General features: G+C 40.0%; 1 protein-coding gene across 1 annotated transcript in view; it reads right to left on the reverse strand.

Annotated features, from left to right (window-relative positions):
• Window positions 1-13,842, reverse strand: part of CSPP1 (centrosome and spindle pole associated protein 1) — a 281,804-nt gene that overhangs the window by 263,187 nt on the left and 4,775 nt on the right. The window lies entirely within an intron of this gene.

Genomic DNA, 13,842 nt, shown 5'->3' on the forward strand with positions numbered 1-13,842 from the left:
TTGAAATTGTATTTTAGGTTAAATTATTCAATAATTTCTCTTTCTCTCACAGGTCCTCATTTAATATTCATGAAAGCAACTAACCAGTTATTATCAAGAAAAGAGAAAGTATTCAGACTCTAGTAAGACTCTAGTAAGATCTCTCTCTCTCTTTTAGTGGAGCGAGGTAGTTCTATATATATTTTCCAGCACATCATTTAATCTTTTTATTTAAGCCTTGGGGTATCATAATGCCATTCTGAGGAAAGAAGCCAATATAGACAAAACATTTCTGCCGTGGCTTACATGATTCCCTTAAAAATCAACACATGAATTAATTGTACTTGGTGTAATTATAAGACAAGTTGCTTGTTGGCTTCACATAAAACTGTATTCTTAGCTGGTAAGGAGAAGAAATTATAAATCAAACAGATTATTTCTGATCCAAATTTATATAATAGATATCTTTCTTTGACAGAATGGCTTAATCCAAATGCTTTCTTAACCAAGTATAGGTTATTGCAGATTATATCAATCATGTATTTTATTTGAAAAGATATGAACTTGGATTCTTCAAGCCTTGGAAGATTCTGCTTTATTTTTTTAAAGATTTTATTTTTATTTATTTATGTGACAGAGAAAGATCACAAGTAGGCAGAGAGGTAGATGGGGGGCGGTGCGGGGGAGCAGGCTCCCCACCTCCCCACTGAGCAGAGAGCCGGATGAGGGGCTCGATCCTAGGACCCTGAGATCATGACCTGAGCCAAAGGCAGAAAGGCCTAACCCACTCAGCCACCCAGGCACCCAGATTCTGTTTTAATATGGTAACAAATTGTCTCTTCTTTTTTTTTTTTTTTAAGATTTATTTATTTGAGGCAGAAAGAGCAAAAGGGAGGGTCAGAGGGAGAGAGAGAAAATCCCAAGCACGCTCCCAGTGAGCGCAGAGCCCGACAGGGGGCTCGATACCAGGATCCTGAGATCATGACCTGAGCCTGAAACCAAGAGTTGGACACTTAACCCACTGCACCACCCAGGTACCCCAAATTCTCTTTTTTTTAAAACATTGCTGGAGGATGTGATTATCTACAGTTTCCCAAATGACTTACAACTGTTAGTGTACTATTGTTCTCTTTTTCCATGGTCCACTTTTGTTTTTTTTAGTTTTGTTTTTGTTCTTCTTGTAACTTTAAAAATATCCAAAAGCTAAGATTCCCATTTTTAAAAGGAACACTAGGGAAATATCAAATTGTATATCTCAAAGAAATTAATATTATTTCTGTTACATACTGGTAGCAGGATAAGATTGTTTACTGGAAAAAAAATGCCCCTTAAATCCTATAGATTTGCATTCTATAAACTTTAAGTACAGCACAAATGGTACTGCAGCACAGTTGGGAATGTGGGATATTAAGTATTCTTGCCTAACTACATAAACCCGGGAAGGGCTTCCCTTCCTATGTTTATACAAGTCTTAGTTTCAACTCATAAGAGAAACCAGCTCAGTGAAATATACCTCAATCATTCAAACTCTTTCATTATAAATTGTATCATAGCATTCAGCTGTCAGAAGCTTTTAAATTATAAACTGAAGAATAATCTTAACTATTAGGCTTAAAGATTATGTCAATAGTCATTTCCTGTGCCTGTGCATGTTCCTGAAGAAACTCATGCATTCCTGCCTTCTCAGAACCAAGAAGTATGTCCATGGGGAGCTCTGGAGGTGGACTTAAATCACTTGTCTCCATCTTTATGGTCAATGTGAGGTCTAAATAACAATTGATTTTAAACATTCTTATTTTCCAGTAAGTTCTGAAATCACTCAATTTAAAAATCTTAAATGTTTGCTATTTGAAAGCATCTAAATACTTTATGTAGGTGTGTTTATCGTGTGGATCAGTATTTTTTTTAAATGGCCTGTGCAAGTTTGTTTCTCCTTTGTGTGGGGCATGTCTGTGCTTCTTGCTGATTATATGCTCCTATATTGGAGTTGTCTTGAAACGTAGGCCATAACCAAGTGGAAAAGGTGGTGTGCAATGGCAGAAACAGGGGAGTCAAGAGAAGTTAGAAAGGTGGGAAGTAGGAAGCTATTTCCAAATCCTCCTTTCTTAAAGAGGAGACCAGGACCACCATGGAGTCAGTTGGACTCTGAGAGTGTTATTCTGGAACACACTGGAGAGACTGCCTTCAGAAGAGCTGACACCAGAACAAGACCAGAACAAGAAAAAAAGCTGCTGGTGCTGAGCCACACCCAGCCTGCAAGGTCCAGAGAGCAGCCACACAAGGTATCAGGAAGGTCTAGACCCCAGTGGTTCTATTTCCCTCTCCGGCCAGACAGCCAATGCCAGAAGCTGGACAATGTCTAGACTGGTAGTGGTGATGGGAATGGCTGGACTCAAGACAGAAATTTCTTGTCACTCAAATAGTAACTGCTGTTCTCTCCCCCTCCCCCAACCCATGCAAGCCGCACCCAGACTTATGGCCACTCTAGGGATACTCGCTCATTACATTAGTGGTCTCCCTTCCCTTGGTGAAAGGAAGCAGAGCTTCCCGCAAAAATGAATGGTGAGAGGTGAGAGAGCAGGTTACTCAAGATCCACCCTTAAGTCAAACTTGAGGAAGTGAGGAATGGGGAGGCCAGAAGAGGTGGAAAAAGAAATAGATTGTAGATAAAAACCTAAATCCTACTTCCTAACAGGAGGTGAGTTGGGGGACAACTGTGTGAACAAAGTTCCTTGGGGCATGAAGTAGTTTACCAACAAGAGAAAGGGATCATATATATACATATGTATATATGTATTTAAAGATTTATTTATTTATTTATTTATTTGAGAGGGAGCACAGAGGGAGAGGGAGACGCAGACTCCCCACTGAGCAGAGAGCTGGATGTGGGGCTCCCATCCCAGGACCCTGGGATCATGACCTGAACTGAAGGCAGATGCTTAACCAATTGAGCCCCCCAGGTGCCCCAGGGAACATATATTTTTAAATATGAAACTAATTTAGTGGTGTGCAGCCTCCCCTATCCACTGAATTAAGGACCTCTGATTAAAGGGAGATTCCTAGAATAAAGTCATTGCTCGCCTTTGAAATCACAAAACTGACTCAGAATCCCTAGTAAGATAATAGACCTAAATTTCAAACTTTGTTGAAAGACAAAATAAAAATCTGAAATTCCAAAAGTTGTCCTCTGTTATTAACAGCCAAGATTGGAGGCCTCTAAAGAGAGTTTTGCACTAAATGGTAATAGAGGGGAGAGTCAGGCCAAGGGGCAGACAGGAAGAAAGGCAGCTGTGCAGACGTAATTTTCTACTGTCATCCGCTTTGGATAGAGTTAGGAAATGTGGGGCAGCAAGGATGTGGCGACAAAGGCTGGCCTTGTCACACTTCTCTAGGCAAAGCCTGGGAGGCCACAGACCCCTGGACAAGAGCACCCAAAGCCTCACCCATGCAGAAGGCGGTGAGAGGCACTGGCTGAGCGAGGATCCGGAGGGCAGCTGGCATACTGGAGGTGCAGAAGCAAGGATGCCAGGAATCCGGGAGATGGCAGACTAGGGGGCCTCAAAATGGAAGGCTGTAAGCCAACTCAGGGCCCCAGCAGTAACACCAGCATGACACCCGTATAGCAGGCACACTATGTCCGTCAGGTCTAGACCCAGAGGGCAGAAAGGTATGGGAGCCTGCGGTCTCTCCCTCTGCCTCCTTCGGATACATAATTTCTCCTTGAAGCTAGACAGGGACTGAGGGGGAAGGACAGATAAGAAGCCCACTGAGAGGAGAAAACAGTCTCCATAGAGTCAGCTTTTACTTGACTGAATATTTAACTGCCTGCTTGTCAGATATTTTTCCTCTTCCAGAGCAGGTATTCCAGAACAAGATGAGGTTGGATACAGGACATAGAGCCACATTATTTTCTTCACACTCAAATCGTCGTGTGGACATTAACCCCACTTAATCATTTAGATTAACTATCTGCATTGATAATTTACAACATAATTGTTCAGTTGTGTGGGCTTTTTTGACCTTATAGTTTAAAACACACCTCCACAAGGGACTGTGATGACACGGAGGACATTCATGGACCTCTGCAAATGGATTAGGAAAATTCAGAGTATGGGAAGCTTGCCCAGGGATGCCCAGCTAGTCAGTGGCAGAGCCAGGATTCAGACTCAAGCTTGGAGAGTCTGCTTCTTATCTGCTCTAGGCTGCTTGCCTGGATGGCCCAGGAATTCCAGTGTCCTACCCCCAGTCCTGCTGGAAAAACCTTTCTTTGCTTTAGGTCTCTCACTGTAGTAAGCATTTGGCTTAGTGTTTGCCTTCAACAAATTTCCCTTGCCTTTTCCTCCTGTTCCCCTCAGCTCATAAAGTGGATAGGATATAATTACTGAGGAAATGCGTATAGACAGCAGAGACGCCAGAGAATGTCTTCTCTGGCTGGTTAGCTCAATTAGATGGAGGGTTAAAGATTGCAAGGTGAAGCATGACACATGTACAAATAAAACAAAACAAAATAAAACCCAAAAAGCCATAAAGGAAAAGATGAGTAATTTTGACTATATAAAGATAGATTCATAAAACAAAAGAAAAATCATAAACAAGACAAATAGACAAAAAGCAAACCGGGGTAGGAGGGATACTAGGAGAACACAACATAGAAGATAGTTATAGTAGTAATTTCCTTTATATAAAAATCAGCTCTCGGTGCCTGTGGCTCAATCCGTTAACCTTCCGCCTTTGGTTCAGGTCATGATCCCAGGGTCCTGGATCAGGCTCCTTGCTCAGTTGGAGTCTGCTTCTCGCTCTGCCCCTCCCCCTGCTTGTGATCATGTGTTTGCTCGCTCTCTTTCTTTCTCACAAAAGTTGATAAATAAAATCTAAAAAAATAAAATTAGCTCTCATAAGTTAAAAAAGCCAGCAACTCAGTAGAAACTTCTGCAAATCATATAAGTTCATAACAAGAAAACAGCCAATATCATTATAAAAAAGACAAACTCACATATGATTAAGAAATATAAATTTAAAAAGCAATGAAACAACATATTTCACCTATCAGGGTGATATAGACTATCCCGTTGTAAGACAAATAAGTCCTGGGGATGTTAACACACAGCATGATAACTATAGTTAACAAAAGTTAACTATATAACCATAACTATAAGGTCTTAAGAAAGTAGATCTTAAAAGTTCTCATCACAAGAAAAAAAAATTTGTGGGGTGCCTGGGTGGCTCAGTGGGTTAAAGCCTCTGCCTTCAGCTCAGGTCATGATCCCAAGGTCCTAGGATCAAGCCCCGCATTGGGCTCTCTGCTGGACAGGGAGCCTGCTTCCCTTCCTCTCTCTCTCTGCCTGCCTCTCTGCCTACTTGTGATCTCTGTCTGTCAAATAAATAAATAAAATCTTTAAAAAAAAAAGATTAAGGGGTGCCTGGGTGGCTCAGTGGGTTAAAGCCTCTGCCTTCGGCTCGGGTCATGATCCCAGGGTTCTGGGATCGAGCCCCGCATCGGGCTCTCTCCTCAGCGGGAAGCCTGCTTCTCCCTCTCTCTCTCTGCCTGCCTCTCTGCCTACTTGTGATTTCTGTCTGTCAAATAAATAAATAAAAAATCTTAAAAAAAAAAAAAAGATTAAAAAAAAACTTGTAAAATATGTGAGGTGGATGTTAACTGGACTTACTGTGATATTTCACAAAACATATATATATCAAACCATTATGTTCTACACCTTAGACAATGTTATATGTCAATTATGTCTCAATAAACTGTGAGAAAACGGTTAACTGGACTCAGAAGGTAAGTGATGATTAATTTTTCTGGCATACTGGAGTTAGTTTATTTTAACCAGGCCCTAATGCTTAAGAATGTTTTGTTTTGTTTAAGAGTTTACTTATTTGAGAGAGAGAGAGAGCACATGAGTGGAGGGATGGGGAGGGGCAGAGAGAGGGAGAAGCAGGCTCCCCTCTGAGAAGGGAGCCCAATGAGGGACTCAATCCTAGGACCCTGGGATAATTATCTGAGCCAAAGGCAGACACCCAACCGAATGAACCACCCAGGTGCCCCAAGAATGTATGTTTTTGATGAAAATAAATCTCTAGTTTTTATCCTCATGCCTTTCTTCCCCTTTCCCTGGTAATATTAAATGGAGCAGAGGTGGGGGGGGGGGAAGAATGGTACAAATCTGAAATACCCATTATTGGGGAGAATAAGAAAATGAGGACTGTCACACCGTTGGAGTGTAAGCCCTTTTAAATATAGTTTGGTGATATCTCTCAATATTTTAAGTGTATACACTCCGATTTAGTAATTGCACATTAAAGGATTCCCCTAAAGATACTCTTAGATTCACAAATGTAAGAATAATTACTCCAAAGGCGCCTGGGTAGCTCCTTGGGTTAAGCCTCTGCCTTTGGCTCAGGTCATGATCTCAGGGTCCTGAGATCCAGTCCCGCATAGGGCTCTCTGCTCAGTGGGGAGCCTGCTTCCCCTCACTCTCTCTGCCTGCCTCTCTGCCTACTTGTGATCTCTGTCTGTCAAATAAATAAATAAAATCTTGGGGAAAAAAAAACAACAGAAAATTACTCCAAGTATTCACCTTTTACCCTGCAATTTGTAGATTTAACATGCAGTGTTACCTGTAGTTTCAGCCACACCCAAGTAACCTATCAAAAATGCAAACCTGAGGATGTAACACACCTGCTGAAATCCCTTTAAAGATTCTCTATTATCTAAAGGTCTCTAACATTCTAACTTTGCCTATGAAACCCCTACCTATATTATTCTATATTATTGCCCATACTCTACCACTTTTTCTTTTACACTTTCCATTACACACACACACACACACACACACACACACACACACACACACACACACACACACTGCTATATCATGCTTCAGAGTCTTTATTCATAAATCATAAGTTGGTCCACAAACATTTTTTCATGATTTTTTTATTGAAGTATAACTAACATACAGTGTTACATGAGTTTCAGGTATACATCATAATGATTCAGCAATTTTAAACATTTCTCAGTGTTCATCATTAACTGTTCCCTTAATCCCCTTTCTCTATTTCACTCATCCCCCACCCACCTCCACTCTGGCAACCACCTGTTTGTTCTCTGAATTCAAGTCTGTTTTTTCTTTGTCTATTTTTTTCTTTGGTCATCTGTTTTGTTTCTTAAATGCTACATATGACTAAAGTCATATAGTATTTGTCTTTCTGTCTGATTTATTTCACTTAGCATTATACCCTCTGGGGTTGCAAAGGGCAAGATCTTGTTCTTTTTTTATGGATGAGTAATACTCCATCGTAAATATATACCACATCTTCTTTATCCATGCATCTGTGGATGGGACACTTGCATTGCTTACATATTTTGACTATTGTAAATAATGGTGCAATAAATATGGGGTGCCGGTTTTTGGACTTTCCTTGGATAAATACCCAGTAGTAGAATTAATGGATCATATGGTATTATTTTTAATTTTTTGAGGAACCCCCATATTTGCATTCCCTTCCATGCTGCATGAGAGTTCCTTTTTCTCCACATCCTCACCAACATTTATTTCTTGTGTTTTAGGTTCTATCCATTCTGACCAGTGTAAGGTGATATTGTGGTTTTGATATGAATTTCCCTGCTGATCAGTGATGTTGAGCATTTTTTCATGTGTCTATTGGCCACCTAGATGTCTTCTTTGGAAAAATGTCTATTTGGGTCCTCTGCCCGTTTTTTAATACTATACTAACAATATAATACTCTATTATTACTATGCTAATATTTTTTACCACTACAGTACACACTGTCCATTGCTTACTATATCAGTTAGGAATTGCATTAAGCTGCTAATAAAAAAGACCCAACCTCAGGGGCTTAAATAAATTGGGACTTTATTCTCTCATGTAAAAGAAATCCATAGGTAGGCAGTCCAGGACTGGTATGGTGGCTTTGTAACATCACCAGGGGCCAAGCCTTCTACTTATTTCTCACTGGCCAGAACTGAGACACAAGGTCACCCCAGGTACAAGGTGCTATCAGTCTGGGCTCTGTTGAACCCAACTAGTTTAAAAAGAAAGATGCAGGACGCCGGTTAGCTCAGTCAGTTAAGCATCTGACTCTTTGTTTTCAGCTCAGGTCATGATCTCACGGTCTTGAGAGCCAGCCCCACATCAGGCTCCATGCTGGTCATAGAGCCCGCTTAGGATTCTCTCTCCCTCTCCCTCTGCCCCTTCCCCCATGCACAAATGTGCACTCTCTCTCTAAAAAATAAAAATAAATAGTAAGATTAAGAATGGGGTGCTTGGGTGGCTCAGTCCATTAAGTGTCCAACTCTTGGTTTTGGCTCAGGTCACGATCTCAGGATCTTGGGATCCAGCCCCACGTCCAGCTCTGCCCTCAGCAGAGTCTGCTTGGGATTCTCTCTCTCCCTACTCTGCCCCTCCCCTGCTCACTCTCTTGTTCTCTCAAATAAATAAATAAATAAATCTTAAAAAAAAAAAAAAGAAAGAAGCATATTTTAGAGCATTAGTGACTTACAGAGTCATTGAGATGAAACAAACTCAGGCTTAATTCATAGGAACAATTTCTAAAATCATTCCACAGACCTGGGCTGCCAAGGCAGCTGATACTTCTGCAATGATCTGGACTCTGCCAGCCAAACAGGAAATTACCCCTACAGTGGCTGACTCTAGAAGCACACTGCCTTTGCTTCATGTATGTCAGCAAAATAGATGGCTTGTGGCCTGCTTTTCTCATCACATAACTTGATTTAGAATTCAGGTCTTATATCAATGCATTTGATCAGCAGTCACAGAATCCTAGCTGCAAGAGAGTCTTAAAATACGCAATACTTAGCTTTTCAGCCTCTCAAATACAGAAATGCAAATAGCTATCAAGTGACCCATTCTCCAGCATCTACCACAGGAGGCAGGGGAGATAAGCAAACAGATTGGCTTAGCCCTAAGGCAAGGCACAAAACACAAATAAAATCAGGGTCTCAATTATCTGGGAAGAGAGCTGGGGTGACTACAGAGACAGCAAGAGTGTCTACTATGTACACCTGACCCAGTCTTAAGAGATAAAGGAAGACTTTTCTGAGAAGGCAAAGGGGGGACATCTGGGTAACTCAATTGGTTAAGTGCCCAACTCTTGATCTCAGCTCAGATCTTGATCTCGGGTTCATGAGTTCAAGCTGCAATGGGTCTACTTAAAAAAAGAAGAAGAAGAAGGCGGCAAAGAGGGACAAGAAAAGTAATCCAGGCACAGGGAAAAGCAAGAATATGTTGTTTTCCGGGGGGTTGGGGGGGGGGCTGGTGGCTCAGTTAAGTGCCTGCCTTCAGCTCATCATGATCCCAGGTTCTGGGATGGAGCCCCAGGACAGGCTCCCTCTCAGCGGGGTGTCTGCTTCTTCCTCTTCCTCTGTCCCTCTCCCCCAATTCGTGCTCTCCCTTCTTTCAAATAAATAAGTAAAATCTTAAGGAAGTAAGGAAGGAAGGAAGAGAGGGAGGGAGAGAGAGAAAGAAAAAAGAGCAGGGGCTCCTGGGTGGCTCAGTGGGTTAAAGCCTCTGCCTTCAGCTCAGGTCATGATCCCAGGGTCCTGGGATTGAGCCCAGCATTGGGGTCTCTGCTGGGTGGGGAGCCTGCTTCCCTTCCTCTCTCTCTCTGCCTGCCTCTCTGCCTACTTGTGATCTCTGTCAAATAAATAAAATCTTTTAAAAAAAAAGGAAGAAAGAGCGAGGAAGGAAGAAAAAAAGAAAGTGGGAGGGAGGGAAAAGGCGAGCACAGGGAAGGGGTATGAATACTTCCCATATGTTATCTCATTTCATCTCATAAAAATCATACGAATGAGTACTGTCATTCCCAATTTGCAAATCAAGGAGGGCCTTCAAAGGCACATTAAAGAATTTGGTTTTCAAGATAGCCAGAAATTCTCCATAGGAATGCAGAGGTGTTGGGTGTTAGGGAGCTGCTGGTAAGCAGAGAGAAGAATACAGACTTCCAAACAACATAAAACACCATAAATATAATGATAAGGACTGGGAAAAGTTTTTTGCCATGCAGGTAACTGTTAATTGACAAAAGATTAGTATCCAGAATATATAAAGAAATCCCATAAATCAATTTTAAAAGTTACAAATACTCCAATAAACAATTGGATGAAGGCTAGGGCTTAACAGAAGTGAAAACCCAAATGATTAAAAAACATACAAAAATTAAGGAAAAAAGAAAATATATGTAAAGTTATCTCTTCAACCTCATGGCAAATGCAAATTAAAATAACAATAAATACTATTCCAGATTTATCAGATTGGCAAAAAAGTTTAAATTCTGAAACAAGTTTTGACAGAGATATGGTACTATCCCTTGAAAACCAATTTGACTATATTAAGTGTGAAGATGTATTCCTCCTTCATTCCTTCAACCCGCCAATTTAGCTTCTTGGGAATAGTATCCTGTGAGAACCAGCTGTTAATTATTCAAGTATTCAGGTATTACATAAACCTGTTGTTAAATAGTTAGCATCTTGAAATCAGCCATGATGGGAATATTGACACCACAGAAAGCTGCAACGGGTACAAATCAGGCTTAGGTGTTTTGTTTTTTCTTAGATCTTGTTTACCAGAATACAAGCATACATAGAGAAACTCTCGTGCGTATGCACAAAACACTGTTGAAGAAACATTCAGAATCTATGCTATGTTTAATTTTATGGGGTATTATCATTTGCATTAGATCATCACTAAGGTACGAATAACAACATAATTTAACCTTAGTTTGAATTTTTCAATTACTTCCACATTCTCAACTCTCTATGTAATCGTTCTTAAATAATTTCTTTAAACGGTAAGAAAAGCGTATTATTTCACAAAACAAGAAGCCTGAACTGGAGTGCGCCCCCCCTCCCCGCCTTGTTAATTTGGTGACTATTTGATGTCTTCAAGTTGCCTGATTTTTTTCTCCTTTCTACTCCGCCATTTCTGTCAAGCTTCCCTCATTTAACAAGACGGCTGCAGCAATGCCAAGAATTCTTTCACAGATGATATCTAGGGGAAGAAGAGCTATTTCTTCCCATTTGTGTCTTTTCATCAAAGAAGAAAACTTTCCCTGAAGTCTCCTGTTGGACTTTCCCTCAGGTCCCATTGGTCAGCTTGAATAATTCCAATAACATTCCATTACATTTAGAATTTGTCAAAGGATTTAAGTAGTTGTTTGAAAGGCTTACTCTTAACATAAAACTTAAATTTTTCAGCAGAAAAGGAAAACCCTAGTGTCTCATATTGACAATTAAAGCCACTCATTATTTTAGATCCGGGCAGAAATCATAAGTAATTTAGGTAATTTTGACCAAAATTATCTCAGTAAAGTTCATGTACTTCCAAGTGTTTAAGAATCAACTTTCATTCAGATCAGTGCCTTATTTTCTGACAATTTAATGTATTTTTCACAGATTTGGAACTTTAACCTTGACGAGAGGTATAAATGCTATGATTATCTCAATGTCAATATTATGTTTAAAAATAATCTTGCCTGAGGTAAAAGGATCTTATATATAAAAGTCATGCATTTATGACTAGGGTCATTTACATTTCTCTTGCATTAACTCTATTTTGACATGCTTACTCTCGAGCAAGGGAGAGCACAAGCATGTGGTTATTATAGCCAACTTCCTTCCAGTTCCAACCTCATTTTCTGCTGCAAACATCTAGGGGAACTAGGAGGTTCTCCAAATCATTCACTAATATGAAAAAGGACGGAAGGGCAAATGTATTAATTTACTAATGAGATTTACATGTGTAAAGTACAGACTATAGATTCTGACAGCTTAAGAGAAAATAATATCCTATATTCCCTGAATCCACACATATGTCCATCTACAAAATGTAAACTTTCTAAGGTAATCCTGGTTATACTTTCAAATCGGTGGCTCTTTTTTAAAAAGTTACTTTTGATAAATTGCTATATCAGATTTAAACCATAACTCTTTTCCCTTGAAGTGGAAGTGTAATGTTGCAAACTGGCAACATTAACTCAGTTCACAACTTGGAGACCAGCAACCCCCAGGGATGTGCTCATAGCTGGAGAATACCCAACACTTTTCATAATGCAGGTTAAGGGTGAAGGATGGAGTGATGATGAGCTGAAGGGACAGATTTTAGAAATGGTCTATTTATGCAGTTGGAAGCAAAAATGTGCTATTTGATAATTATTTTTTAAGTTTAATTATAAAATTGCATATGCACAGTAAAAATCTGAACAGTAGAGAATGGTATACAATAAAAAATTAAAATTCCACTTTTCCCACAAGCCCCAAGTTTCACTTTCTAGAGGCATGCATTGTAAACAGTTGCTTTTATTTTTTTTTATTTTTTTTAAAGATTTTATTTATTTATTTGACAGAGAGAGACCACAAGTCGACCGAGAGGCAGGCAGAGAGAGAGAGAGAGAGAGAGAGGGAAGCAGGCTCCCTGCTGAGCAGAGAGCCCGATGCGGGACTCGATCCCAGGACCCCGAGATCATGACCTGAGCCGAAGGCAGCGGCTCAACCCACTGAGCCACCCAGGCGCCCCAGCAGTTGCTTTTATATACCACATTTTGTCTGTTTGTTCATCCATAGATGGATTTGGGTTGTTTCTACCTTTTGGCTATCATGAATAATGCCATGAACATTGGTGTATAAGTGTTTGAGTCTCTGCTTTCAATTTTTGGGGATTCATACCCTGAAGTGGAATTGCTGGATCACAGGGTAATTCTGTTTGACTTTTTTGAGGAACCCTCATATTGTTTTCTCCAGTGGCTGCACTATTTTACATTCTCAGGAGCAATGCACCAGGAATGATACAAGGGTTCCAATTTCCCCATATTCTTACCAATGTTTGTTATTTTGTTTTTGTTTTTAATTTTATTTATTTGACAGAGAGAGAGAAAGCACAATCAGGAGGAGTGGGAGAGGGAGAAGCAGGATTCCTGCTGAGCAGGGTGCCCAGTGAGGGACTCCAATCCCCCCCAGTGAGGGATCCCATGACCTTGGGATCATGACCTGAGCTGAAGGCATATGCTTAACCATCTGAGCCACCCAGGTGCCTCTGTTGTTTTGTATTAGCCATCCTAATGGGTGTGAATATCTCATTACAGCTTTGATTTGCATTTTCTGAATAGCTAGATTGAGCATCTTTTTCATGTGATTATTGGCAGCTTGTATATTTTCTTTGGAGAAATGTCTATTAATGTCCTTTGTCCATTTTTGCACTGAGTTGCTTGGTTTTTTCACTGTTGAGTTTAGGAGTTCTCCATATATTCTGAATATCTACCCCTTATCAGATATGTGCTTTGCAACCATTTTTTTTCCATTCTGTGAATTATCTTTTCATTCTTATGACAATGTCTTTTAATGCAGAAAAGTTTTTTATTTTGGTGAAGTCCAACTTATCTATCTGTCCTTTTGTTGTTTATGTTTTTGGTGTCATATGCAAGAAATTATTCCCAAATCCAAACTGATGAAACTATTCCCCTGTTTTCTTCAAAGAGTTTTATAGTTTTAGCTCTTATACTTAGGTCTTTGATATATTTTGAGTTAATTTAAGAACTTAATTCTTTTGCATGTAGATACTGTTTTCTCGTATCATTTGTTGAAAAGATTGTCTTTTCCCCACTGACTGAATGGTGTTAGCATCTTTGTCAAAAATCAATTGACCATATATGCAAGTGGCTATTTTTTAAGCATAATGGGAATTTATTCGCATTATTTTTTGTGTGTGGAGTCCAACATGTGGCTTGAACTCAACAACCCTGAGATCAAGATCGAAGCTGAGATCAAGGGCTTAACCGACTGTGCCATCCAGGTACCCCAAGTTATTCACATTAATCAAGGTCAT

The sequence above is a fragment of the Lutra lutra genome, chromosome 4 (assembly GCF_902655055.1).
Source record: "Lutra lutra chromosome 4, mLutLut1.2, whole genome shotgun sequence".
Classification (NCBI taxonomy): domain Eukaryota; kingdom Metazoa; phylum Chordata; class Mammalia; order Carnivora; family Mustelidae; genus Lutra; species Lutra lutra.